Below are 6,749 nucleotides of genomic sequence, written 5' to 3' on the forward strand. Positions count from 1 at the left end.
CCTAACAAAGTAATCCCAAATCTAGCAGCTTTAAACGACATGCATTTATTATGTCAGGTTCTGAGGGTCAGGAATCCAGGGTGGTTCTGGCTTAGGATCTCTCTTGAGATTGCAGTCAGGGTGCCGGTCCCACTGGAGGAAGATCCACTTCCAAGATCACTCAGGTAGCTGTTGGCAGGCCTCAATTCCCCACTGGCTGCCAGCCTGACACCTTATTTCTCACCATTAGCTCATGAGTCAGGAGTTGGGGCTCTCTCCATCTGGTGACTCCACTGTCCTCAGGGCTCTCGGACTCTGCCCCGGCATCTAGCCATTTGCTGAGAGATGGAAGAACAGGTAGGGCTGCGTAAAATGTTTTAAGGGCCAGCCCTGGAAAAAGGCATACGTCGCTTCTACCCACATCCTGTTGGCCGGAATTAAACCTCTCGATGCTTAGGGGCTGGGAACGTGGCTTTCCTGCGCACCCAGGGGAAAAATGAATCAGTTTGGTGAGCACCTGGTGTGTCTGTCATGGGGGCCTGTTCTTCACCAGCCAGGGCTTGGCTGCTCAGTGGGAGAACTCATTCTTTTCAGGACTTTGAATGATGAACCAAGTGACTCAAGGACCAAATCAACAGGGAGAATTAATGCATCCCAGCATCTGATCCCTGCAAGGAATTCCCGTTTCACTGAGCCCCTCATCCCTTCCTTTCCCAGAAGGCCCCTGACTTGTATCAACAGTTGCTGACTTATGTTACACACGTGACTTCAATGTTGTTGGAAACTTCTAAAACGCTACTCAAGGGAGCTTTGCTGCATATCCTTCTATTTGTCTCCCCAGATGAACCCTCGACACTTCTCCGTCCTGTTCTATTCCTCGGGAAGCAGAACAAATGCACCGCATATGAGCGCCCGACCCAGCAGGAGATCCAGAAAGTGGAGCCAGAGTGACGTTGCCACGTGTTTATTTCCCTGGTTCCTTCCCTACCAGGTCACCATGGATGGCTGTGTTTTTCTTTTTAAAAATTTTTAATAAAATTCACAAGACATCAAATTTATCATTTGAACCATTTTAAGTGTACAATTCAGTGTTTTTTAGTATAGTCACAATGTTGTGCAACCACCACCAATATCAAATTCCAGGATATTTCTATCATCTCCAAAAGAAACCCCGTATCTCTCAGCTTCCCCTCTCCCATTCCCTGACAACCGCGGTCTTCATGGATTGTTACATGTCCTCCCCAAATGCCTTGGCTCTGTTGACTTGTTCTTCCTATGCAGCTTTCTTTCTGGGTTTCAGGGACTGCTACCTTCCCTCTTACCCTTTCAGGCCTAAGCTCATGACTTTAGGTGTGTCCCCCCCAAAATCATATATCAAAGTCCTAACCCCAAGTACCTCCGAAGGTGACTATATTTGGAGATAGGGCCTTTAAAGAGGTAATTTAGGTAAAATGAGGTCATGTGGGTGGGGCCCTAATCCAATGTGACTGGTGGCCTTATAGAAAGAGGAGATTAGGACAAGGACAACACACCTAGAGCTTGGATTTCTTTTGTGAGAAAATAAATTTCTGTTATTATGGTAGCCCCAGAAAATGGAGTATGCAATGTCATTGTTCCTTATTAATTTCCCCCTTGCAGTGTTATAAGATTAAGCCATATCTTTGGAGCCTCTTCTGATGAACAAAATGCCTTTTCATGAGCACTAGAACCTGTACACTTCCAGAGAGGACCCCAAGGGGCTCCCACACCCTCCTGGCTGGACACTCAGATTTACCCTGGCTTGAGTTGAATATCTCTGCAGGTCTCCTACCCTCCCACCAACCTCAGGGCCTGTCTGAAGCACCTCTAGTTTGGTCCCTGATTGTTGACCAGCCCCAGTGACCTCCAGCTCTGTCCCCAAGGGTTTTCAGCCACCGATTGCTGCTCACTTTCTCCTGTATCCCAAACTCAGCACCCTCCACACTCTGTAGAAGCCAGAGCTGACAGCAAAGATCGGTGGAAGAGCCCAGTCCCGCCCCATCCAACACCTCTGACCGCAGCCATCTTTGATCCCGCTAGTACTCAGGTCCACCCACGATTTCCCCCTCTGCTGGCATTTTCACGCCACTGCTGCCCTACATGGGTTCGAGAAGTGTCTGCATTTGGTGAATTTGAATATAGCCCCCACAAACCACTGAAAAGGGAGGTGGGGTGCTGTGGGATGACCCACCCCACTTCCTCTTCACCGGCCTGTCTTTTCAGCTCTGCCTGCCAGAGCTTTGCCGTGTTAGTGTCATCCTTCCGACTTGAGCATGGTGTTGACTTACATTTGCGTGTAATGTAAAGGGGGCTGAGTCATAAAAATGTACAAGGGCCAAGAGCGGATGCTCACCATGGAGTAGCTAAATGACAGGGATGAAATCTGGAGGAATTTCAGGTCACAGGCAGGAGGGGAAATCCATGGTGCAGAGAGAGAAGGCAAACTGTCCAAGGGAAGTTTGGTACAAGGTTTGGGCTGCAGTAGCAGCCATGTCTGCCTGCACCTTGTTCATACATGCTGGGGTCTTCAGAAGCAAACTGTGGTGATCCAGGGCCTGTTGGGCTCAGTTTGGGACCCTGGGATGGCCTTCCTCTGCCATCACCTGAGCAGGCCTAGGGCCATACCCACGGGATTCCTCCATGGGTAGGTTACAGAACCAAGGGACCAAGCCAGGGCCTAGGGCACAGCAAGCCTGGCTGGAGGGCCACCAGCATCCTGTCTCTTGGATCTTCCAGCTCCCAGCAAGGAGGGGACTGCAGGTGACAAAGGCAGCAAGTGAGCAAACATAAACTGTCTCTGCCTGGCCGGCTCCAGCTGGGCCCCTGTTGGATGTTTCCCACATCCTGGCTGGAGGTCGGGTCCAGGTCCTGTTTCAGTCAGATATCCACTGGGAACTTCTGAGATGGATTTGCCCTAATCCACCACAGGAGTGAAAACACTTGCTCATTCTTCAAACCAGGTCTCATGCCCCTCCTTTAGAAGGCCTTCCCATCACACCGTCCATCCCATTCCCAGGGGACTTTGTCATTCCCTGCTCCATTTATATCAAGTGTACACAATAACCACCTCATTCATAAACCTTACCTCCTAAGGTTATATGTACGTGTTTCTGCCTCTGTCTCAACCAGTAAGCACCCAGGCCCTCCAGTGTAGGGTCATGTCTCAATCAGCGCTGTGACCCCTGCCCAGTGTGGGGCTTGGCAGAGAGCAGGCTGTTCAGCAAGACCACTTGGATGGCAGCACTGTCCACCCCACTGTGGTCCCTAGAACAGGAAGAAATAATTGTTTCCAGGAAGAAGAGTTCCTTGGCTAAATATATCTGAGACAAGCTGTCTGTGACAAATGTTAAATGGGCCGCCCCTACACTGCAGGACCTGTAACAGCCTTTATCATGTGTGTGCACTGAGCTCTCTGATGGAGATGCGGCAGGCAGGGGAGCCCAGGCTCACTCACGAGAGAGTGCTCTGCAGAGAAGGATTTAGCCAGCGCTGCTGTCCCCTGCTGAGAAGCTCCATGAGCTTGCTGTGCTGCCCCCAGCTGCTATGTCTTCCTAGCAGGGAGTTCTCTGTCCAGGGTGCAGGTGCTGTGCTGTCAGCATGCTGCTGATGACAGGGAAACATGGGTGGGTATATTTGGGTGATGATACACTAAAATGGAACAATGGTTGCTTTAGGCTTTGGATTATAAGTGTGTGATTTTTTTCTCTTCTGTATTTCCCAACTTTTTGACAATGTGATTATGTTGTTTTAGTTATTTTTAAATATATTTTAAAATTTAAATGAAGGCATCAGAAATGCCACTTTGCACTATTTCCGTGAACTTTGGTTTCCGGGAGAAACTCAGCATTCCTCTCCTCTGCCCTCTGCAGTGACTGGGAGTTTGCTGGGATGGAGTTGCACCATTTTTCATTTTGCAAGTCTTTTTATTCTTTCTGTCACCTAAGCCAATATTCTTGATGTCTTCCCCCACACATTTAGTTTTACTCATATCCGAAGACTGTCTAGGGAACAAGGTCTGAGATGGTTCCCAAGGATTGATAACTCCGACTGGTTCTTAGCTGTCGTCATCTCTCTCTCCTTCTATCTTGTGCAAGTCAAGACTCTCCACCTGCAACTTTCCAACACAAATACAGAAGTTTTTAACATTTACATTTTTGGTATCAACTTGATATGAAATGTAGACTGTGATGGGGGAAGGGGTAGAGGGAAAAGAGGACAGATAGTGACAAATCATGTTGCTTTCAAGCTAGGAAAATTCTTGCACACTCAAATGTGCAAGAATAACACACCCTGATGGGTAACTATTGGTGTCCCACCTAGCGTGCCACAGCAAAGCTGCTTGGGACACCTCGGGAAGTGCTCTATGTGAGAAATATGCACGCATGATGCTCTAGGTTCCTTTGTTCTCCTGGAAGAATATCTGATGCACCATGCTCTTCTAAGAAACATCTCTGCAGCTCCAAATTTCAGGTCAAAATCTTCAATACCCTAATGAGAGTTTGTCTGTCTTTTTTTTTTTTTTTTCTTTTTTGTCACCGGTAAGGGTATCACAACCCTTGGCGTGGTGTCGCCCGCACCGTGCTCAGCCAGTGAGCGCACCGGTCATCCCTATATAGGATCCGAACCCGTGGCGAGGGCGCCACTGCACTCCCAAGAGCCACACTCTCCCGAGTGCGCCATGGGGTCGGCCCGAGTTTGTCTGTCTTTCACTTGAACTTGTTGTGTAACCTTGGACATGTCACTCGCTCACTGGGCCTGAGTCCTTATCTGTAAAACGGGGGTAATAACGGCAGCCTCCGAGGTGTATTGATCATGTCCTGCTGACCCACACGCATGGCCTGCCTGGCCGCACTCTCCACTAACAAGGCCCATGGCTGCTGCCAAGGAGGTCCGGGGTCCCAAGAAAACTCTTTACAGCAGCCCTTCTCGGGATTTAAAGCAAGGCCCCTACCACAACTCACTCCAGCTTTTGTGCATCTCTGAGAGAACTGGCTGAGCTTTGTATTTAGTTAATTGTAATAAAATCCTAGGTTTACTGAATTTAAAAGAAACACTTTAACTCATTTGATATTCTGGCATTCTTTCCAGACAGGGGACTGTCCTCCTCCACAGGTGAAGAGTCACTCCATTTACTGTCTTTAAAGTCCCATCCCTCACTGTTGGGTGCGGTGCCACATACTTCTTGGCTGGACACAGCCAAGACTGGAGCTGATTTGTGTCTGTGCCGCGCGCGCCCCACCCCCATCAGTCCCCCATCCCCTTTCTGCACAGCTGGGACCCCCTTTCTGCTGTCCACCTGAAGCCAGGCCTGAGACATCTCTGCTCCCTGACTTCACCCCGTGACAGATATACCCTTCCTGGGAAAGCAGGACCTTCACCCATCCCTCTCCCTCTGCTCTTCCAGGGCTGCTCCCTGCACTCTCAAGGCCAACTGCACTCTGTCATCTCTGGAACACCGCAACAGCTCTTATCTATCTCCCTGAACAGGGAGGCTTTTTCCTGTAACTAAAAGCCTTGTCAATCCCAGGAAGAGGCTGAGGGTAGGGATGGTTCAGGGAGGAGAAAGCAGGCTGTCTTCTGAAATCAGAAGTCCTGGGGCCCTGGGAGTGTCAGAACAGCCTTGTCTAGCCTGACTCCCTCAACTTACTAGTTAGGAAACTGAGGCCCAGAACAGGACATGACATATCTAAGGTCACATAATGAGAAAGTGTCACAGCCAGGACTGGGATGGGTGTCTTCTCATGCCAGATCCATGTGCTCTGCCCGGCCTGCCCCCACGCCCCACGCACTAAGACCCAAGTCAGTGGCTGACTGTTCCCATGCATTTGGTAGGTGCAGTATCTTGTGAGTTCCTGCCGTATCCCAGCACTGTGAGTATAAAATGGATCAGACACAGCCCTTGCCCCCAAGCAGTGAAACTCACTAAGGAGCAATAATACCAACTGAACAGGTACTCCTCCTCCGCACACTTCACCTGTACGAACTCATTCACTCCTCACAACCCCCTGCTGCAGGTGCTAATGCTATCCCCTGTTTTACAGATAAAGAAACTGAGGCACAGTGATGTAACTCACCCATAGTCTCACAATAGACAATAGGCAAAGTTGGGATTTGAATCTAGGCTGCTTAAGCGAGATATTTGTGGGTGTGAGTACAGGAGGGGTGGAGGAAGAAGCTGTTGTCTGAGCTGAGCTTGGAAGTGGATTTTGATGAACTGGAGGGGAGAAAGGACAGCAGAACAAGGAGAGGAACCTCATGAACACAAGGCAGATACTGCAGCACATGGAGCAAACTCCCTGTGCCCAAGAACCCCTAAAGGCACCAGGTGTGCTTTTTTGATGGTCACCTCCATTTTGACCTTAGCTCTGGAATGCAGGAGGGCCCTCCAGGAAGGTGGCACATTAATCACCCTCGACCCCTGCAGTAAGTAGCCCCCACCAGCAGGTGGAAGGGTGCTCTGTGGCAGCCTCCATACAGCCTGCCACTGGATGGCACTGTGGCACCTCAGGCAGGGGACCTCACCTAAGGGGAACTGCCCACAGAAAGGGGTAGGGTGTGGGGGTCGTCACTTGTGCCCTCTGGTGCTGGGCAAAGTGCTTTCAAGCTAGGGTTACAAAGTGTTCCTGCCTTCCAGGAGGCCATGGTGGGACAGACACATGGATAACAAATAAATTGCTCCAATAATAAAGGTAATTAGGGGGCCGGCCCGTGGCTCACTCGGGAGAGTACGGTGCTGATAACACCAAGGCCCC

This window comes from Cynocephalus volans, chromosome 2, assembly GCF_027409185.1.
Source record: "Cynocephalus volans isolate mCynVol1 chromosome 2, mCynVol1.pri, whole genome shotgun sequence".
NCBI lineage: Eukaryota > Metazoa > Chordata > Mammalia > Dermoptera > Cynocephalidae > Cynocephalus > Cynocephalus volans.